Here is a 24,650-nt window from a genome sequence, read left to right on the forward strand (position 1 = left end):
CTGTAAGTTTTGAAGAAAAGTAAGCTATCTCTTCTCCCCTCTTTGCATTCTATGGGTGACCACGATAGTCACCTATAAAATATTATAAATGTCAAGATGTTTACATTTTTGTAGTTTGAATTTTGGTTGAGTCGTATGCAAAAATTATGAATTACGTCAAAATCTGAAAAATGTATGACCTTGCATAGTAATTAGTCATTAAAAAAAACATTAATGATTCTATCTAGAACAAGTATGAAAAATGTTAATAAGATTGGTACATCGGTTCTGTTTATTTAAAAAAAAAGAAGTTAGAGTAAACTTAATTATTCTATTTTCATTTCCGGTAGGTTTAGAGTATAGGGAGAAGTTAACAAATGTTCTCTTTAATAGAGTTTTTACACCAACAGACTTAAAATTTTTGAAAATTATTCTATAGAAAAAAATTTAAAAAAAAAAAAAAAAACAGGACTTTTTTTTTAAAAAGAAAAACTAAAAATCTCTATCCTTTAAAAAACGATAAATTAATTGGTAACATAAAACAATTTTTATTTAACTACTTAACGTAAAGGTCTGGTAAGTTACTTTTTAACTATCTAAGTTCATAATCTGTGGTTGAATATTCACTTATCATATGTTAAAACATAAAGTGTGCATATTTTACATTAAAAAGACTTGCTTTGTGATCAACAAAGCCTCATTCGTTTGTTTCTTTATAAATGGCAACAGCCTAAGGCGTTTTTGTTGATTGCACTGCCAAGTGAAGTACTAAAACTAAAATAAAAGTAAATGTAACAAACGAAACAGCTTTCCGACCTTCTACAAGGTCGGTTAACATTCTGGTTACCCACCCTCTAATCAATTTTCTGTTTATATTTAAGAGCTTTTTTTGACTGGGTTGGGAGTATTCCGTTTTCTAATATCTTGATCTGTCCACCCACAAAGAGTTCTTGGTCATTCCTTTTAATGGGTTGGCCGCTGAAGATACATAAAAGAAGACAGGTGTGGTTGGAAGAAACAAGTAGTTCAGAACCCTCCAGGTATTGGGTGTAATTATTGCACAAAAATATCAATACGAGAAAGACACATGGATGTCTTCATCAAGATTGACAGGGCCGGGAAGACACTAAAAGCAATTTTCGATGCACAGAACCAATTATTATCAATAAAAGTTCCTTTTAGCCCACATTCTTGGGTGTTAGTAATACTTTTCAATGAAATTTCGTTACGAAATACAGAAGAACTAAGGACAGAAATTAATTGTAGTGTTTCAAGATGATAAGAGGTATACTTTTATAGTGATAATACAGTTACACCACTTCTGAACCATAAAGATAAGAAGCATATTCCATTTCCGTGGAGTTTACCACCAAGATTTCTAAATCTTAAAGTTGGTTAAGCTTTTTTAAAAGTCGTTATTTTAAGGCTGTTTTTCGAAGACTTCGTCGTAATATGAAATGATGCTTTTTAGCGAATAATATGCTATTTTTAGAACTGCTGTGAGTTAGCAACTGTTACTCATGACTGTTGGGTCAAGTTAAGCCTATCTAAAGCCAGAGCTGTCTAAGTTTATTTTGAAAATGAAGCAAAACGTCAATATGGAGAAAAACTACAGTTTTGTAAAAATGAAAAGAGTTTGTGGTGCAATTTTTTTAATATTTAAAAATTTACTCCAATGTGGCATTACCTGGGCTCATAAAAATTTGCGAAAACTGAGAATAAGGCAGTGGTTTCGCTAATTTTCATCTCGGTGGGAAAATGTCGAATAATTGACGATTTTTAAAAAAAGTTTAATAATTTTTAAAATCTTTAAATTAATTATCTGTTCGAAAAACCAGATAATTCCTCACGACAAGATTATAAATATAGTTTAAAATCATTGTATTGCTTCAAGTGTAAGGTACTTAAACTGTGGCTTTTTTATTTTCCTTGGTGACAGAGCTTCGAAAAACACCGTTAAATAGCACTAAAAAGTTATGTTACTATTCTCTGTTATGTTAGTGAAACGGTAAAATATTCATAAAAAAGTAAATGTTTTAGAAATACGGGGATCAATCCCACATTATCGTACAATGTTATGTCTTCATAGAAGAACGTATAAAATTTATTATGCCCACAATTGATATTCGTATTCAACAAACACAGTAAAATTTTATGAGAGGCCGAAGGGCATCTAAACTCAACTTATATTTTCCTACACTCTCAAGTATTGAGAGTAACCAAGCTCACGGTTATTTGGCAGGATTTATTGATTTATAAATTTCTCCAGATGGGCAAGTCAAACCAAATACTTAGTCCAGATCACGTTCGCATTTCATTCGAAACATTATTAGTTCAATACCTTATTAAACTCACAAACTATTCCGAAAGTTATTTTGATTTTAGAGTCCTCTGGATTAAGAGGACATTTATCAAGTGGATTGTGCTTGCTAACCTAAGTTTGCTGACAATGTATAAAAAACATCCTTATTTAAATTTAACTTATGAATTCGTTATTGCTTTTTACTTTACATATTAGTAATTTTCGAAGGGAAAAAAAATAAGATTGTTACACAATCCATACATAGAAGATATAGTAAACTACACTTAACGGTATCTTACTTTTTCTTGAAATTATAACAATGCAGTTTCATAAATAGCATTTTAACATCAGTAATTGGTGCAACTCAAGAAGAAGACAATCACTGATACACAGACACGTGACCTATGACCTCAGCACCAGCTGATCGTTCATAAGCAAAATGACGTGTTAAAGTCGAGCTAAGTTTTCCACATAAGTTAGAATGTTAATTAAAGTATCTTAATTAAATACAACGCCGTATCGCAGATTGAATTTGCTAAATTATAATTATTTCTCGTCTACTTCTTTCAGTCAACTTAGATTAATTATTTGTCTTTGTATTTTATAGTAACCATGATACATTTTTGATGTGTGCACCTGTCAACTTCGATGCATAGTTTGTTTAGGTTCTGCATGTCTTCGACCCTGTCTTTGTGTTAAGTAAGAAATATATGGTGGAAGAATTGAAATCTTTGTGAAAGAATATAGAATGAGTCATTTAAGAGAATTGATACCTGATGGGCTTAGCTTATTCAATATAGAATGGAAAAAGCAATTGCTAACGTAAACAAATGTCACGTTTCAACAACCAAACTGGATCGAGATACCCCTACTACGCCACTTGCAGGTATCGCGTTAAAACTTTTTAAAAAAATAATAAGAAGAAAAAAAACTAAAAGGGTCCGCTAGTGCTCACTAACCCCTTGATTGCTTATTTTTATTTCCCTTAAAAGTCAATATTTCAAGAAAAAAGAAATAAAATGTTACAGAGTATGTAATTTTTATACTTTTATGTAAGACTTCGGAAAAAATTTAATCTTACTAAAATAGAATTTGCAACACATTAAATGAAAAGTAATTTACTTTTTAACATATGGAGATAACCTCATATCATATCACAAATCAAATTAAGCATAACAAGTCAAATAATTTATAAAACTGATATTTTTCTTAATCTATCTTATGCAGACATTAAGATATAGAATAAATATAATAATATCAACGAATAAGTTAATATCAAATCGGATATAACAATCTGAATGTCTGTCTCGGGTAAACTTAATAATTTTTTTCAGCGATGCACTATTTTCTTATTGAATGGTAAAAAGAAAAACAGAGGTTTGTATTGCAAAGGCAACAATCTGGTTGGACGTTTAAACGCTTGGAAAGAACTAACAAATAAACATTGATGGAGACGCAGTGGTTCAGGGGCATAGAGTGTTCGCAATGAGATGACAAAGGTTCGAATCCCATCAGAGTCTAGTTGGCACGAATTCTGCTCCCGGCTGCAGGTAAAAATAAAATTATTTTTCAAAGCTTCAAGCATGATCTTTCAAGCTGTGTCAACAGTATTGCCATGAAAAATCTTCAGAAAAATTTATTGCGAAAAGAAAGATTGTTTACACAGAGTTAGTATAGAATTATTTTCATAATTTTATTCTATCACTGCATATTGAGCCGTGGTGGCTTAGGGAATATAGAGTTCGCCTTCCAATGAACTTTTGCGCAAGTAAGTAGTTCATCTTTTAATACAAAAACACTTCATTTTTTAAAAAAGTAACCAAAAAATTTATTTGACACGATTTGAAAGAAAAAAATTTTAAAATCATTGGAATAATTATGATAGATGACTAGCTTAACAAATGAGCATAGCACTAATTTACAAAATTATTTAAAAATAAAACTAAACTGGAGTAAGCCGATTTTTCAGTTTCTTTTCCTTACCTTGTAAAGATTAAGATTAATCGATCTATAATTTCCTCCTTATTAATATTCAAATGTAGACAAAGAATTGTTACCAATAAGAAGTCACGATTATATTTATTTATAATTGTAATTTAATAAAAATAGGTAAATTAATCGCCGTCGTAAATTTAAGAAGTTCCTTTAAAACAGCCCAAAGGTAACTCCATGCACAAAGATAATTCGTTATGATTACCTTTCATTATTTATATACCATTAATTGTGATCTAGTTAAACCTCTTATAAGGATAAAATTGGTTTTTTCAGTTTTTTTCGTTGCTTTTAAAGAGTCATTAATATTCCACTGGCAGACCTCTCGGAAAAACTCATTCCGTTTGAGCCATTTATAAAATGAATTGGTGTAGGGAAAATACAAATGAAAAGCAAAAAGTTATTATTTTTGCTGCCTAATTCGTGGCAATACTCCAAACTCGTAGATTATAAAAATGAGTTTAGAAAAGAATAAATTACCTGGAGTTTTCAGGTTAAAAAGCTAATTCGTTATGCACTGTGCAAAACAAAAGAAATACAACGCTTTAAACTCATTAATCACAAACGAAAGATGATGCATATTAAATTTGCTAATAGAAATTATATTAAAACAAATAAAGAAAAATTTAGTTCCTAACAAGCAAATATTAATTTTACAAATAACTAAAATCTAACATCTAAAATCTAATAACGAAAAATGTGGCATACTTAAGTGTTTCATGAATTTTATTTCCTTCAAAATTCTAAATTTATGAGTAATTGTGTGACGTCATAATAGGCAATACATATTTCCAAGCTTTTAAAATATCTTTAATTTCATAATTTTTTTTAATCATTTTTGATCAAATTTTAATTAAATTAAACCAATAATTAAATGTTTATTACATTTTTATATAAAGCTAATATCTATATTTTGTTATTTTCTTAACAATCAATGCAACGGGTAACTTTTTCATTTCAATACAAATGTAAAACTAATTAATTGACTGTCGCGACTAAATATAACATTAAAATCTATACTTAACTTTAATTCTTTATTTCTCTTACCAAAAAAAAATTTTCAGTTACAGGGTTATACTAATTCTCACTATCCTTTTTGGCGCGATTTGCTACAGCCAAATTATTTTAAATTTAATACTGATTACGGCGGTTGGCTTTCTTTTAGGCTATTTTGTCCCTCGATAAATAGCGAACAATGGATCTCTTCCCATGCTCCTAACTGTCGGTTGGAAACAATTCAATCACTCTTATTTTAGCTATTGATTATGCTGGTCACGGGGGATTTATTTCCATGGCCTGTCCTTATTGATATGATATTATTATGCAAAATTTATTATTTCACTTAAAAAGTTTTTTTGTATAAAATATACCTTTAATTTTGCATATCGAGCTCTACAAATACTATTGAATAAAAGTTTTATTATAATTATGATCCAGTTTTAACTGTCATTTTCACTATCCTGTTTTCATCACAATCTTCAATTAGTCAATTATACCATACAACTCCAACCTCACCAAATTTCGTCATTATAAACTGAATTAATTGTTAAGAGATACGTACGGGTCTTGAAATGGGTAAAAAGTTACGACAAAATTACTTGTAGCAGTTTTACTATATGGTTATATGGGCGTATAAAATATTAGTGGTTATTATAACACATTTATAATTTCAAAACATACAACTGGAATTCAAAATTGTGCTGGTGTGATTCTGTAAAACTAATATCGACGCTAAAACAACACATTTTTATTTTCTCTAAACACATGATCAATTTGATCGTGAATCAGTTTCAGCCTTATACGCACAGGATACTGACAAAGCATAGTAAACAGTTCTTTTTTAACAAAAAGGTAAAGAGTGAATGAACAGTTAATTACATATTAAATAGTTTTTTTCTAGTAGAAATAATTTATGCGTCTTCACTATAATATATCTTTAATAAGTATTTAGATCTAGATTCAGTTTAAACTTTCTTCAAAAATACTGTTTTCTAATACTGGTACAGTTAAATTCATTCTTTAAAGAATCTCTAGTTAAGCCTGTTAAATTTCCAGAAAAACGATTTCGTATGATTACACGAATCACTTAACAATTAATAATAGTCACACACAATCACATAACAATTAATAATTGTTTTGATACTTAATATTTGGGCAATCATATAGAACATTGGTGATCTCATTCTAATACTCTACAGATGAATTTATTCTTTAAAGAATTAGTAACTAACCTGTTAGCTTGATTAATAAGAATTTAATATGATCGCCTAAATAATAAATCACAAAACAGTGAAGACATCTCCATCGAATGCTTTACAGTTGAATTCATTTTTTTAAATAATTTGTAATTAAACCTGTTTAGTTCCATAATACTGATTCTACATGATTACCCAAATAATAAATCACTTAACAATTATTAATTGTATTGTGACTTATTATTTAGGCAATCACGTGGAATCTTAGTGATCTCCATCTACTACAGATGAATTCATTATTTGAAGAATTAGTAATTAAACCTGTTAGTTTTCTCAATAATAATCCCATAATAGAAATTCAATATGATCTCCCAAAAAATAAATCACAAAGCAATGACAAGATCTCCAATTAAGGCAGTTAGTTTTGATAATTAAGAGTTCTTTTACCCTTCGAAAAAAACACTCGACTGCTATGTTGTGTTATTAACAATGATAGAAAAAATGTGGGAAAAAAAAGAAAAGAACATGCTTTAAACTTATTTAAAAAAACATAACTGTCTTTAAAACTCGATAAGAATACTAGTAAAAAAGTTTGAAACAACAATTTAAAACTTACCAAAATAAATCGAAAAATAACGTAAGTAAAACAACATATTTAATCCAAAAGCATTTCATGAACCGATTACTCCGCAATTTTAAGAATATCATGACATAAATTCTAAAACGAAAACTATAAGATTATTCGATGAAAAATTCACATTGTTTACCCATGTGGAAACATGTAATATTATCAATCACAAACAATGACATGTTTTGTTAGAAAACATACTCCAAACGAAAATTGTATGCATACCAACTCTATCATTAACTATAAAAACATTTTTTTGAGAAAAATTCATCATCTTCATCTCATCGAAACACAAAACACGAAGTGAAAATTGTTGATCCAAGTTTTTTTCTTTTGCAGTTAAAATATAAAAGGTGGGTTGGTTTGTTGTAACCGCGGGTGTAGGCAGACGAAGTTCGTCTTTCTTCATAACCCGTTCGTGACAAAAAAAGAAGGCACTGGGAAGATGTAGAAGAAATTAAATTGTAGTTTTTAATTGCTTTAAAAAGTGATGAATAGTTATTTTTCTACAATGAGTCTCCAACGCAATAATGATATGTTTTTTTAGGAGATGATTTCAGAGTTTCATCCGCTTCAAAAGAGATAGGAAGGTAATTCTATCTAATTTATCACGATCATCCTTTCAATAATAATGTAAGACGAGACTTAATTATTATTATAAATATGGCTGTATTTTGTCTACCATTTGGCTGTTTATTAATTGGTACTTTTATAATTTTTACCGTTTTAATTTTAAATAGGGTGAGTAAAAAAAATGTGAAATCATATCGTTTCATGCGATGAAGATATTTAATGTTTCAAGCAGGACTTTTTTTTGATTCAAAATAAAACTTAAACAAACAAATCGATTCATAAAACAGATTTTGATTGCACTTTTAATAACTTAAGAGTATTTGTAGATTAAAAACCAAAACTTTAAATATTAAAATTTCGTCTAAATAGTTATTTTAACAATAAATATATCAGAATAAATAAAGACAAAAAATATTGTTTTTTTTTTAATCAATTACTGATAAAAGTTTTACAATTACTTATTAAAAGTTTTGCAGATGAAAATGTATGTAATTAATATTTATGTTCAATCATTTACTTCACCTACAATAATTTCATTTAAAATATTTTTAAACTATCGTTAAGTTTAAATAAAATTGAAAACTAATTCTAAAGTGATTTATAGATTTGTTTAAAAACATTGGTATTCTTGGTTCAAAAAGCTTTGGTTAAATATTTGTAATTTTAAGTAGATTTTAAGATAAAATAAAGAAAACGTTTAATATAATTATTTAATATTCTATAATGTTAAATATTAACCTTATAGTATTTACTATTTTACTTTTTTGACATTACTGGGGCACAGTTTCTGGAGTGCTCCTGGAAACAATGCGCGTCGAACGGATTTAAATCTTTTCATTTAACACATATTTAACAAACTGTAGTACTGTTCAAAGCAACTCACAAGATTAAATACTACTCTTAAATAGTTGATTAATTAAGTGTAATTACAAAAAACTTAAATGTTCAACAAACGGAAAGAAAATGTGAAAATACACAATTTTACTCAATTATTAGTTCAGTAATTGGGTTTCTTCTGAAAAAGTAATTCCTAACATTTCTTTTTTTTTTACAGAAAACTTTGCTATGATAATAAAAAAGAACAGAACTTGCAACGAAATTATTTTAGTTTGTTTTAACATTTAATAATTTATCGAAAAGTGTATAAATAAAGTAGAAAAAGTATAAGGACTGCAAATTTAATCCTGCATAAAACCTTTTTTTTTAAGATTAATAATGCTAAAAAGATGAAAAATCTTCATTCCTCCAATTAAATATTTTAAAAACGGTATTTTATAGGTTCTAACCTTCAAAATTACCTTAAATTTATTTATAAAGTTTGGGTTCCGACGTAAGAAGGTTGATTATTTAGAGTTCCGTAAACGAAAACAATTGGGAACTACTATATTAAATTTTTTATTAATTTTTTTTTATTAAAGGGCAAAGATTTCATACCCAAATCATAAAAATACAAATTATGCCCTTCATAATTTATATTATTTTCGCGCTATTCTATTTCAACCCTTTCATATGATTCATGTAAATGTTGTGCTGAATCCAGCAACAAGAATTTGACTCCACTTGTCAAGAGGATACAAAAAAAAATGTCCCCTTTCTCATGCAAAATCGTCACCTAAAGTGCAATTTATCGTCAAATGACTCAGACACAGATGTCGAGTTGGGGACAAGCTGATCGGCATACGTTAAAGTCCTCATCACCCGTACTTTAAGTCGAACATTGGGTTTAAAATATTGAAGTTTCAAGTACCCGACGGGGAGGCAATCTAGTACCACCCACACATTTCCGACTAACCCTGAACCCTATGAGATAAAGGGTTTGTTCATTTGGAAATAAGAATAATGTGTTAAGAATTATGACATTCAATATTACTTTAAAATTATAATAATTAACTAATATATTCACGAGTTTTGCCAATTTAAAATAAATAGATGATTTAATTTACAACAGTAAAAATTATTATATTGTAGTCTAAACTAATTAATTAATTGTGCCTTATATCTTTATTCTAGCAGTTAATCTTTGATTTATTTATGTTTTACCTATTTTAAGCAATTATCCCCCCAAGAGCATAAATCTTTTATCACAACGCTTGAATGAAATTAATATTCGAATTAATATTTAACTTCATACTGTACGATGAGCTTCTTTCAGTTAGTAACTTAAGTATACCGGTTTTAATTAAGTATAATACTGATCTTCATAGTCTATCTGAATAAGAATATACAGGTAGATTAATATTCTAATTAATATTACAATTAATATTCTAATAAACAGGCTAATATTCTAATTAATTTTTACATTCATACATTACGGTGTTTAAGCTGCAAATTGTAGAAATTCTCCTTCACTTACGTTTACAGGCTTTAATTAAGTATGTTCCTAAGCAGACTGAACAACATGTATAGGAATATATGGGCAGGATAATATTCTAATTAATACTTTAATAAACAGGCAATATTCTAATTAAATATTATATTCATACATTACGGTGTTGAAACTTTAAATTAGAGCTTCTCCTTTTTAGCTAAAGTATGAAGGCTTTAATAAAGTATATTCCTAAGCAGACTCCTAATATATTCCTAAGCAGATATTTTCGCTGTATAGAAATATACAGGCAGACTAATTTTCTAATAAACAGGCAATATTCTAATTAGTTTTTATATTTATACATTACGGTGTTTAAGCTGCAAATCATAGATCTTTTTTAAATTTTTTAACTAAAGCATGCAAGCTTTAATTAAGTATATTTCTATAGACGCAGAACTTCATAGTCTGAAATAAAATTGAACGAAACTAGTCATATAATTAAATGATTAGATTTTTTTAATTTATTCTCAAAAAACATTATTCTTTACTTTTAGATAGAGATCTATAACATTATTAATTTCAAAACAAGCAATAGTTTTGATTTAATATGATGTAATTCAAGATATAGATTGTGCCAGGGTTGGCAGGTTTTTGACATGTGACAGTTTTTGACGGTTTAAACCGTCACGTCAAAAACCTCACTGTCAAAAATGTCGAAAATGTCAAAAACCTATATTCATATGTGAAATTTAATTATTACATAAAATTTATATATATTTTTTATAAAGGATAGTGTTTCTAAATATGTTCTAGAAAAAATAAATTTAAAATTTTGAAGAAACACTTATATTTTGAATAGTAACCAAAATCTTGTACTTTTGAAAGCTCACATCTTTTGTAATATTATGTATTCATTTTCATGTGTTATTGAAAATCTGCAGTGATATTATTAAGAAATTTATTTATAACCAAATTTAGTGTATAGTATAGATTATACTAAAAATTAGACAATTTTAAAGATAAACATTAGCAGTTTTGTACATTAGACATCTTTTAAAGAAAAATCTTTTTAATATTCTTTTAAATCTTCTTAATAATCTTTTTAACATAAGACAATACAAATTTAAGTGCTTTCTGTTAAATACACAGAGTAGTTAGTTTCGATTTACAGTATATTCAGCCTATTCATTTACTAGGCTGAAAATTTAGTTTATCCAAATACTTGTGAATTTCATTTTGCTGAATACTATATAGTTTTGTTGAATATCTAAATATTCAGCTGTTGAATAATTACTTCTTGCTTTCAAGATATGCATTATTTGTATTCTTAATACAAGTGGAGAAAAAAAAATTAAGAGGTAAAAATTGTTTTAGAATGATAAGTGTAATAATTATAAATAAATATAATAAACAATATGAATTATATTTATCATTATTCACAAATATAACTACTTTTAAATTCAAATTAACATACTGGATAATAAAGATATTCGGTATAACATTAAAAAAAAATTTTATACACTTGTATCAAGTTTGTATTTATACAACATAACTTGTAAGTTCCTTATAAATATTAGTTATATGTTCCTTATATGTCAAAAATGCATAGTAATAAACTTTTAATTTTATTAAGTATCAAAAAAAAAATTTTTTTTCAAAATATAAATATTTAAAAAATTTTTTTGCAAAATTTTTCTGCACATGCATTTGAATATAAATTTTTGAGATTTTAAATCTGTTATTTTACCTTAATTTTAATTAAAAAATATTTTAAAACCTGCTGATTACCTATAGTATAATTAAATTTCAATATAATGCTTGGCAACTGTTGGTAGTTTTGAAGTTTATATATTTTCTTGGCAAACTTCAGTTTTTGACGGGTTTTTGACGGTTTAAACCAGTATTATACCCTTGTCATGTCAAAAACCACTTTTTGACGTCAAAAACGCAACCCTGGATTGTGCATATGTATACGAAAACAAAAAATCAATTACATTTCTTGCAATATGTTGCCTCAATAGTTAGGTTATTTAAACCCAAGGGGATAAATATTAAAATTTACAAGCTCTTCAAACGATACCCAACGCATTATATATATATATTGGGGAAGAAAGGAATGCTATGTACTTATCCTAAAATACTACACCACGCATTGTATATTATGTAGGTAACTAAAAAATTATGGTATCGTCTTAGTGACAAAATCTTAAATCCCAAAAATATACATGTAGAATAAAATGGGAGCCATGTGCATAATGTCTTACCAATAAGTGGATTCTAGATTTCTATATAAATGTCCCTAATTGCCTTTAATATTTAGAAAAACCTCCTTCATTGAAATGAGCAATTAAAAAGAATAAGATTTCGTTTTAGTGGCCAAATCTTAAAGGCGAAGATTATACATATTACAATATACATGTTAGTTAATATGTATCATGTGTATTGTATGCAACAGAATGATTGCTTTCAAGATAAGCGATGTTAATTAAATTTAATGTTTAGAAAAATATTCTTCACAGGAATGAACAATTAAAAAAAAATATTAAAAAATCTTAAAAGCCAAGATTATAGATATTAAAATATACATGATGATTAATACGATCTATGTGCATTATGTTTCAAAGACTGAGTGCATTCAATATCAGAAATGCTGATTGCATTTTAAGTTTAGAAAATACTTCTTCTTTATATTGAGCAGGTAAAATATGTGAACTCGTTTTCGACATAATACAATTTATATATTGGTTAATATGCTCCATATGCATTGTGTGTAACAGAATGTGTGCTTTCAAGATAAGCAATGCTAATTGCATTTAATGTTTAGAAAAATCTTCTTCGTTGGATTAAGCAATTAAAAAAGATACGAACTCGTTTTAGTGGCAAAATCTTAAAAGCCGATAAGATTATAGATATTAAAATATACATGTTGATTAATACGATCTATGTGCATTATGTTTCGCAGAATGAGTGCATTCAAGTTGAGAAATGTTGATTGCATTTAATGTTTAAATAAAAATTCATTAGATTGTGCAAGTAAAAAAAATGAACTCGTTTTAGCTAATTTTAAAAGCCAAAGTTATACACATTACAATATATATGTTGGTTAATATGTGCCATATGCATTATGTGTAACAGAATGTGTGCTTTCAAGATAAGCAATGCTAATTGCATTTAATGTTTAGAAAATTCTTCTTCTTCAGATAGAGCAATTAAAAAAGATATGAACTCGTTTTAGTGGCAAAATCTTAAAAGACAATAAGATTATAGATATTAAAATATACATGTTGATTAATACGATCTATATGCATTATGTTTCAAAAAATGAGTGCATTCAATACAAGCAATGCTGATTGCATTTAATGTTTAGAAAAATCTTCTTCATTGGATTGAGCAAGTAAAAGAAAGAAAAAAAACATCATCTCGTTTTAGACTCAAAATTTTAAAAGTCAAGATTATACGCATTAAAATAGACATGTTGGTTAAATACATGCATTATAATACTTCACAGAATGAAAGCATTAAAGATAGGCGGGAGTGAGATGTTTTGAATATTGTTAATTAAACGCTATAATGTCAAATGCAAATTAATGTCTTGAATTTTCTCACCTGATAGGTTATGTATTATAGAAATAGAATAAAATATACATATTAGTTAAATATATGCATTATATCCCACAAAATGAAAGCATTAGGTAATAAAGATAAGCAAAGTGATATGTTTTGAATATTGTTAATTAAATGCCATAAAGGCAAATGCAAATTAATGTCGTGGATGTACTCATCTGATAGGTTATGTATTATAGAAATAGACTTACTCATGATAGTAGCGCAGCATTCTACTGGTAACATTTCTGTCCGAGTGGAAAATACAAAATACACACACAACACAGAATGCAAAGCACTTGGCACTTTTAGAGGAGCAACAGCACTGCTTCAATATTCTGCAAGATCCCCATCGCGGTTGGCATTGTTGCCAAGTCTTCTCTCCCTCTAAATGATACAAAAGAGGAGGGGGATGGGGTTGCCTTGCCTCATTTATCGCCAACCCTGCCAGACCCTTTTAATACCCCCTCAATAAAACGGAATAAAAAAAGAATATATCATCGCCTTGAAAGGAACAAGAAATAAATAACAAAAAATATTGAGTAAAGGTTTCTTGTCCCTTGAGGTACAAAAGGTTTTTTAGTACAGCCCATAACTAGACAACATGCTTATTAATAGATATATCGCAGAGAAAATGTCAATGAAAAAAAAATTTACAGAAGTTAACAAAGCAAAGCGAAAGATAAATGTCGACTGGCAGGTATGCAAGAGCTATTGTTAACTTTTTTATCAGTGGGTAAAGGTATGCAAATTATGAATCAGGTAGATAAAGGTTCTGTCACTTTTTTGATATTGTATCTGAGGTTTCGAAGAGTAAAACTATTATCAGTAAATCGAATTAAAATCTAATTTCGTTCTAAATAAAATATTTGATGTGTATTATGCTTGAAAAAATAATAGACATCCTTTTATTTAATAATAGTTGTGTTCATTTAATAATAATGTTGCTTATTTAAGAATCATAAAAGCTCATCATACTATTTCTTGACGATTAAAGCTATTGTTGAAATTCTTTTAGCAAAACTTTTTAATAAACAAAGAATAAAGTAGTTCAACTGAAAAAGATAGAAAAAGAAGCAAAGTATAGTTTGCGATTAAATAGACTGCTATTTAAATAGAGTGTGTGTTTTTTTCTATTACACACTTTCACATTTAGAAGAAAACAGAGGCAATTGATTTAACCTCCCAAATGCAAATTTTTAAATTATTTATATAATTTGATAAATTTATTTGATAGTTGATTTACATTTTATCAGCTAAATTAATGCATATAATGGGGATGTGATGGATTCATTTCTCAACGTTTTCCATGAGGGACTTTTAATAGTTTTAAACACAAAAGGAATGCTTGAATCATCATTTCTTTTCTTTTTTTCTCCCTTTCCTTTATTTTAAGTTCTACAAATAAATATTAAAGTACACAAAAGAGAAATTTACATAAAATTTAATGCAAAAATCTAAAAATTCTAATTTAAAATTTCACTGGAAGAAAAACTCTAAATAAAAAGAAAACTTTCTTAGGGAAGTTCTTTATATTAGATACATAATAACATCGATTAAAAATACATTTTCTTCCGAAAAATAAAGTTAAAAAAAAATATTTCTTATGCATACACTTTTTGTGACTTTCTGCAATAAAAAAAAATTTACTACTGACTAAATGTAGAAAATCGCAAGTTCCGAATCATAACTTTGCACTTAAAGTTTATTTGGCAACACTTATGAAGGGTTAACCATAGGTATTTTTGTTTATTTAACAAAATTTATTAACAAATTTACTATTTTTCCTGTTACGACTTTATTATAGCAATCTACTGTTGATACAGTAAATTCATTAAATTGTCATAGATTTTCAATTAAGTAATCCAATACGTAGTTGGATTCACAAATGATGTTTTCTAATCAATATCAGTTTCATTAAACTATACCTTCTCTTAATTTCTTAAATTACCGTAATAAAAATTGTCCTTAACCGTGTGACGAATGAAAATTTAAGTCAGGAGCCCAAATTAAAACAAAATGACAAGCTCAGGGGTAATTGATTAGGAAACCAAATCCAATGTATCATACATATTCCCTCCGCCAATACAAATCCCTCCGAAATTCCCACCTTGATCTTCCGCATCCATCCCATCTCTCCGACACGTGCTCTCCCGCATCCCCCGTCACGTGACCGCTGACGTCACACAATCGGGGCTCATTAGCAGTGGAAAAAGCCAGGTTCCGCCTCATAAAGCGAACAGATTGAAATCACATCGATATTTGGCGTAAATTTTTCACGCTTTCTGTTGAAAAGATGTGTGGTTGAATTGTAAAAGAGAATTGAGAATGTCACTATGCCAAATGATAAATAGACATAGGGGTAAAGCTTATCAAAAGAGTGAATAGACTTCCGTTCTTATGCAAGATTATTATGAGTGTTTTTTCTATTTATAAATTAAATGAATAATTATGGCTTAGAAAAAAAATATGTTTAATTGTTTCTGTCTATTTGAGAAAATAACACAGTGTTTGAGAATTGAAAATTTCATAGAAAAAGAAAAAAATAATTAAAATTATAACAGTATGTTATAGAATACTCTTTCTATGATAAATAAAATATTTCATTCTTTTTCTTCGTAATTAATTTATTATAAGAAACTAATATTTTTACTGATTGAATAAGAAACTATAGGGATTTTAGTGAATGAATTATTTTAAATATATTTGGTTTCTTGCGAAACAATTACAGTCGCAAAATTACAAATACAGTGGAGCATCGTTTATACGACGATCACTTATACGACGTTTACATTTATACGACGTTTTAGTGTGGTCCCAAATCATTCCTATTCATTTTAATGTAAAAATAAATCATTTATACGACGCACAGAATCGCGGTTATGCGTCGGTTTTTAGATTTTATTCACGTTTACTTAATTTTTTCTTGTGTATTTTGAAAAAGGGCGGAATTTGCCAACATGAATGATACAGAAAAGGGTGCCCAACAAGAATGCTTGGATGACGACCGTAATTTTTACTAGATGACTGAAAAAATTTGACAATGGTTTGAAGAGGGAAAAACGAAAAATTTTGCTATTCATCGACCAATGTCCAGTGCACCCATCGATACTAATTATTTTGGAAAATGTAAAAGCTCTCTTTTTTCCTGCAAATTGCACAAGTACGCTTCAGCCATTAGATTTGGCCGTGATTAGAAATCTAAAATTGCATCATAGAAAGCAGTAAGTTTAACTCGCTATTCAAAGCATTGTAGAGACTAGTAGAATATAATTAAAGGTAACATACATTCAAATTGCTCACTGCAATTTTTCTTCTTTGGTTATTTGTTTGTTTTGCTTTGTCTAATTTAGAAATTTATGTAAATCAACACGTTAAACATTAAAATTAACTGAAAACAGAGTTAGTTTCAGTTTTAGAAGTAAAAATCGATTATACGACGTTATCGTTTATACGACGTTTTTCGGTGGTCCCTTCGGCGTCGTATAAACGATGCTCCACTAATTAGAGCCCGGATTTTGATAACCTAAAAAATCTCAACTAATGCCCTTAAAAAGTGCAAAAAATGCCCTTAAAAATGCAAAAATTGCGCAAAAAATGCCTTAAATAAAGTAAAAATATTGAATTAAAAAAATGTTTTGCTCTTTAAAATTATTATGAGTCATTTAAAAGATATAAAGCAATGCAATACTTGTTCTACGCTCATTAAAGTTTGAAAAATATGTTTTATATCCTAAAATAACAAAAAAAAGGAAAATATATTGACACCAAAATATTTTTATTTTGTATAGAAACTTTAATGGATATAACAACTTCCATCTCATAATATTACTAAATATCAGAATTACATTGGATTATTAAATGTTTTTTGATAATTTGAATTGTAAACGAGCGTCTCTTGTCTGAAAGTAAATTTTCATTCCTGCAAAACTTCTTTCAACGTCTACTGATGTTATTGGTGCGTACTTGAAAAAGACGGTCAATTACTGACAATGCTTCTTCAATTTGAAAAGATGTTGCTTCACCTGTTAATATCCTATAGATTTTCTTTATTGTTTGGAAGCCAGTGTAATAATGAAAATTGATAAAAAATAACAAAAATTGTAAAAAAATTAACAGAAAAATTTAAAAAATTCATTAAAATGCAAAAGACGCCCCAAAATTTCAAGAAAAATGCCCTACAAATCTAAAAAAATGCTCTAGACAAAAAATGTCCAAAAATGCAAAAAATGTAAAAAAATGCAAATGTCATCGAAATCCGGGCCTAACAAATAATATAGATATTATTTTTCGAAAAATATGATATGTATACTTCTGTTTGTTGCGCATGCGCATTAAGCAGTTAAGCATAATACTTGTTTGAAGTGATTTTTTTAATCAAGAAATTAGTATGATAATATTGCCTGATAATTAAGCAAGTTTTTACAAAATTAAAGGTAGTTCCATAACTTGTTGAATTACACATGTACTCGCACTGTTTCATCAACCTCGTAATTATACGAGGCATGTTTTTGATAGAATCTACACATACGTGATTTGGCATCTAATGGGTTGATTAAGCGTAATTAATATGTTCTACTTTCCTTATTATTGAATTAAATTTGAAAATTAAAATGTCGTATTATCTCGAATTTTCCAAGTTTTTGTTTGCAGTATCTTAATTTTCAGAACAAAATGATAACTAAATGCTTTTGAATTTTTTATAGAGCGCTTTAGATTTAATTAAAATGTGGTAGGAAAATCAGTGACTCCGTTTTCGCACTATAACACGTCGAATACGCCAAATTTGTAGAAAGGAAACAAAAAATAAGTTATTATGGGTCCCACGAGAAGCATAATTCTCTAGCGCGCGAAAAAAAGAACGTATAAGCAAAATTATAATCTAACTTTAAATGTCAGTTAAATATAAGGACCAAACTTCCACGATAAGTTTGAATGCACAACTGTAATTAATAGTACTGTAACTTCTGATTCTTCTAGTACGGTGGATATATTAATGCCAGCACTGCAAATAATGAGGTATCGTGAAGACCAAACCATCACGATAAGTTCGATACTCTAACACCTGATTCTTCAGGTATGGTGGATATATTATATTAGCACTGTTAATAATGAGGTACCGTGAGGACCATATCTCCAAAATAAGTTCGAATGAAATAGTCCTCTAACTCCTGATCCGTCTAGTCCGGGGGATATATTAAGTCAGCATCATAAATGATGAGGTACCGTGAGGACCAAACCTCCACCATAAGTTTGAAGACAATGTAGTTCTCTAACTCATTCTTATAGTACAGGGGATATATTATGATAGCAATGTAATTAATGAGGTACCGCCAGGATCAAACTTCCACAATAAGTTCGAAGGCAATAGTCCTCTAATTCATGAATCCCCTAGTACAAGAGATATATATTGTCAGCACTGTAATTAATAAGATACCTCCACGATAAGTTCGAAAGCAATAGTCCTCTAACTCCTGATTCTTCAAGTATGGGAAATATATTATGCCAGCTCTGTATATAATGATGTACTGTCAGGACCAAACCTACACGATAAGTTTGAAGGCAATAGTCCTGTAACTCATTCTTCTAGTACAAGGGATATATTTTGTGAACACCGTAATTATTGAGGCACCGTCAGCACCAAACCGATAAGATAAGTTCAAAGGCAATAGTCCGCTTACTCCTGAGACTTCTACGACAAGGGATATATTGTGTCAGTACTGTAATTAATGTGGCACCGTCAGGACCAAATCTTCACAATAAGCAAGAGTCCTCTAACTCGAATTCTTCTTGTACAGAGGATATATTATATCAGCACCGTAAATAATGAGGTACTCTTAATTATTGAGGATATAGTAATTTGTTTACAACGTGATCAATAATTAAATTAACATTATCGAGATTCTAAACTGAGTAAAACTCTGAAAGAGACGTCAGGCAGCGTTATATCCGTAGTGTCATCCAAATATTTAGAAGAAAAAAAAACTAATTTGATTTTTTATTAGAGAAAAAAAAAGACAAAAGGACAGCAACTAATTTCCGAAAAAAATAAACAATATCTATTGTAAGATATAATACTAAAATAGCATCTCCATCAATATCGGTAGATTTGAATACAATAAAACAACGAAGATCAACGTTTCGAAAGAGATTTTACATTTTCACGAAACAAAACAAATAGAACAATTTCGCTACAATGTGCTATTTTAAGAAAAATAAAACAAAAGCTTATTTTTTTTCTATAATTAAATTTGTCATTTTTGCAACAAGGAAACAATAGGATAAAACATGACGTGAATAATTTGTCAAAACCTTCTTTTTTGGATATTTTCATGCCTACACTGTTCCGCAAAATAGCTACAAGAAAGAACTTAAAAATAAAAACGGAAGTTACACTGTTTTCTTTAAAAAAAGTGCAGAAAGAAGAAAAAAAGGAACAATGCTTCGATACAAATGCTGTGCACGCACGCCAGAGTCCAACGAAGCGTCCATAATCCCCTGTCAAAAGAGCTTTCTCTCACAAATTTAAGAAAAGTGATATTGGAATTGGGTCGTTTGGCTTTAACTTTCGTATGAAAGTTCCCCTCGTGACGGACTTAGTGGAAGTAAGAGTTGAAAGCATCCATCAAGTTTTGATGGTAACCTGTAATTCATGACTTTTAATGGAGTTGACGATATCGCCAGAGTTTGAATTGAAATAAAAATATCTCGATAGTGTAGATATGAAGTTCTACTGAGGAAGTAGAATTTTTCAATGGGTAATAAAATATAGAAAAAAAATTCTGATCGTGAAAATAAAAGATTATGTCAAGAAATAAACATACACCAGTAGTTCACAATTTCGTGAAGTTCAACTATAAAAATAGTTCATATTCATTCTGCAAGACTTCACAAAAGAGTAAAAAGATAATAGAACGTTTTACAACCATGCTTGGTGGAAAAGTTACTCAATCAATCAAAGTAGTAGTCAAATTTTTGTTTTAAAACGTTTGATTTTGTTTTAACAAAATAATTTCGGGCCACCATGGCAGAAATAGTTCTTTGTTAGAAATGAATTATTTCAATCACAGGCCTTTCAACTACTAAGAATTTTTTGCCCGTGATTTTTTCTAATTGTTTAAAGAGCTTGAAAAATTTATGCTTTAACATCTGATTACAGGGGTCTGTTTCGAAGAAATTTGGGTCCGTTAACGGACCCTTCACAAAATATTTTAACTTAAAAACGGACCCTTCACAAAATAATTTATCTTTTAATCGGACCCTTCACAAATTTTTTATCTTCATTATTGTTTTGTTAATGAATAAAAACCCTTCCCAGGAAGGGGGGGAGAAAGACAGATGTAAACAAACTAGATTTTGTCTTCGGCAGACGCTTCTTCCTTTATTCGTCCGAGATGAATATTCCGCGTTCAGCAGTATAGGCTAAATACCAAATATTTGTATGTTGCATCGCTAATTTAGTAGTTGCATTTGCTGTTTATTTTTTAAAATTTAATTTTTTAATTATAATTTTACAGTGTTGAGCATAACCTTGTATGTCTTTACAATTTAAAAACTCCTTGAAAACGTTTTTTTGCAATATCGGACCCTATTTGCACAAATTCACAAAAGCGGACCCTGGTTGAAAGAATGTGACTTAATGTTTATTTTATATTCACAAATTACGAGTAATTTTTTTTCAAAATTTTACAGAAACGGACCTTTCACAAAATGTCTGGACAGACCCCTGGATTAAAAATGCTTTTGACTACCTCTACCTCAAGCTTCAAAATTCACAAGTTCATATCAAAAGAACTAACAAGCATGCTATGATGTTTCAATACCTAGTGAATTTCTATAAGAAAATATTAACCTTTACTTTATGGTTAATTAAATTTAATTTTAAGTTACACGTATTGTGAAACGCTAGAACTTTGAAAGCTATTGACTCAAGATCTTGCTTAAATGCAATACAGTAATTCTTGCTAACCCCTATATAGCTCTATAGGACAAAGTAGCCAACGTGTGTTTATGTATGTATATGTTACGGTGAATGACCGAAATCAAGAGAATGTCGACTTTCCTCGGTGAATGTCAACAATAACATAGTCGCTTTGGTGAATGTCCGAAATAATAGTTACATCCGATTTGATATTAATTTATTCGTTGATGTTATTATATTTATTCGATATTTTAATATCTGCTGAGGAGAGATTAGGAGAAACAATCAGTGTTTGGAGAACCGGATAAATGTATAGGGGAGAGTCGGGTAGCCCCACCCACTGTCAATTTCATATGTACAGAATATTTTTTCAAGTCAATGGGCCATCGGGCATTAATTGTTATATTAAAAAAAGATTATTTTCAAAGTTTCAAGTATTTATGCAGCTGGTAACATGGTAAACAATTGTTTTGAAAATATGTTGAATACAGTAGTCATGAAATTAAGAAAAATTGGTTGAATGTTTCGATTAAACTTCATTTTAATACTAAAAAAATAATTTTTTCTATACATACAGCATTAGAGTATGTAGTCTTAAGTTTAATTTGCACAAAGAAGTCTATGTGTGAAAAATTGTTCGAGTAATTACAAATTTACAAAAAACTTGGATTTCTGGTAGCCCCGCTCACATGAATGTCGGGAATCAACGACCAATTTTATTTCGTCGATAAATGTACGGTTGCAAAGATTATTATTTTTATTCTTCAAATTTGAATGTTATATGCATCTTTAACAACAAATATTGTTGTTATTAAATGATTGTTATTAAATGATAGAATTCTCTAAAAGTATATAAATATGTAATAAATAAAATCATTTTGTGATAAAAATGATAAACGAGGTTTACCTATTGTCAATACATTGGTCATTTTCATTTACACCTGAAAAAACGGTCAAGAAACATAATTTTTGTAACTGGGCGGGGCTACCCGACACATTTTGAAAAGAGCTGAAAAACATGTTTTTTTAAATTTCTATTTTTTTAAGTTAAACTATTCTTTTTTTGGTTTATTCCTTTTGCATTATTTAATTAGATGATAAAACAATAGAAACATACAAAAATCTTGATTATTACTCATTATTATACAGAAATATAAGCAATACTCCTTAAGTGAGCGGGGCTACCCGACTCTCCCCTACTGGGCAATGGCTCTGAACTAGACCCAATATATATTTCGGACATTTACCACAGCGAGTATGTGATTGTCAACATTCACAGGTGGAAGTCAACAACCACCAATTTCGGTCATTCACAGTAACATAATAAGTTAGTAAGTTAATAAGTTAGTCGTGGAGGGTCAAAAAAATAAACTTATGTTAGTTGTGCTTATTAAAATCGAATTTTATACAATTAAAAAGTTGAAAAAATGCCATTACTTATTTTTCTCCATAATTGATTACCTAAAGTACTCTCCAAGTAAAATGGCTTAATTTTCGCTAGTTAGGGTAAGTTACATTTTTATTAATGTTTCCAGACCTTGTACTTAACATGAAAAAGGCTGATATTCTGTTTCGAAGAAAGTTAATTATGCATGAGCTGGAATAAATTATCCTTTTCGAAGTTAGAATATGTTACGTGACATATGCTAATTGCAATTTAACGACTTAATGTTTTTCCCCAGAGGTAATTATTAAAAATTTACTTGCATAAGTTTTTAAAAAAGGATAAATGAATTACCGTGAGAAGTTTTTAATGTAGGATTATGGCACAATTTACTAAGTAAACTATACTACGCGTAGTTTTCGCTTTAAAATATCTTTCTTGCCTCTGAAAATGAAAGATGAGCTCAAATATTATACATTGTATTTACAATTTTCGCTATGAAAATTTTATTTAAGTTTCGAATGCCTTCCTTTTTCTTTTTAATTATCATATATTCTGGCCTCATTTATTGTGTTTTTTAATAAACATTTGTGATTAAGTTTTACTAGTGGGCTGCGCCCTCTGCTCGGTAACGCTCGCCAACCCCCGAAAATTGCTACGCAATCTTATATGGTTTGCTTCGCTCGCTACTAACTTAGGTACATTGCAAATGCACAAAATTCTATGAATTCAAAACAATCATTCAAATCCATATAACAACTTTTTTTTAAAAAAAATTACATCTTTTTAGTAAATACTAAGTCATTAAAATAAATTTGAATTCAAATAAATGACATGTAATTCGTTAAACCTATTAGAAATGTGCTATAGTATAAAATCTTAAGATAAAATTTCTAAAACTGATGTCTCTTTAAAAAGGTTAAAATTTTGGCTATAATTAAGTCTATTAAAAATTGAAATAAGTGAATTGCAATGGAAAAACCTGCATAAACAAATAAATTCTAGTAAAACAAATAAAGTCGTGATATAAATCAAAAATCGTCAAATAAATTCGTAATATATAAATTCGTGAAAAAAAGCGTTTTCGACAAAATACTAAAATAGAGATCTATCGACAAAGACTACTCATTCTGCCTAGCTTATGCTCTCATTGGTTATTTCAGTTTCCGTTTTTAAAAGCGCTATATGTTGAGCCATCTCAGCTAGATTTGGCATGCGACATTTTTAACGGCAATCATTGGTCGATTTTCAAGCGTTGCCATTCGGGGAGTTGTAATGAGGCTTTTTTTTGTCGCCGTGTAAGAGAAATATATATATAGATTTCTCCAGTAAAATAAATTAATAATGAGAATTGAATAACTTTTCATCTAATGATCGGAATTTTACTCACTAAATAACTATCTACATAGAACAAGAGAATTTGAAATACATTCATCAATTAATTATTTCTAACAATATCATCTAAAATACAATAGAGAACACTCATACGTAGTTCTAAAATATTGGTAGGAAAAATTGAAAATTCTTAAAAATTAAAAGTTAACTCTGTGTTTAATGTTTTGAGTACATCTCTAAGTGTAATGTGTAATCTCTAAGTGTAATGTAACTAAACTTAAATTATCCGGATAAATGGGAATAGACATGGTCAAGAAAATTTAAATAGAAAAAAAATAATGTTATGATTGAGTTTTATTGTGCAACAAAAATCTCAATCTAAACAATAGAACTTCCTGAATGCAACAGGACCACAATTATTCGAATTAAT

The 24,650-nt window shown here is 28.8% G+C and overlaps 1 protein-coding gene across 6 annotated transcripts in view; it reads right to left on the reverse strand.

Annotated features, from left to right (window-relative positions):
• LOC107436825 (uncharacterized) overlaps positions 1-24,650 on the reverse strand; it is a 222,406-nt gene that overhangs the window by 38,036 nt on the left and 159,720 nt on the right. Inside the window, exon 1 of one of the 6 annotated variants that reach the window (XM_043039223.3) lies at positions 13,793-14,269. The exons of the other annotated variants lie outside the window; for them this stretch is intronic. The gene's annotated coding sequence lies outside the window, so the exon portion shown is untranslated. Of the gene's footprint in view, positions 1-13,792; positions 14,270-24,650 lie in introns of those variants that run through there. 6 annotated transcript variants of the gene reach the window in all.

Source organism: Parasteatoda tepidariorum, chromosome 3, assembly GCF_982258835.1.
Source record: "Parasteatoda tepidariorum strain Cologne lab strain chromosome 3, Ptep-v5.0, whole genome shotgun sequence".
Taxonomy (NCBI): Eukaryota; Metazoa; Arthropoda; class Arachnida; order Araneae; family Theridiidae; genus Parasteatoda; species Parasteatoda tepidariorum.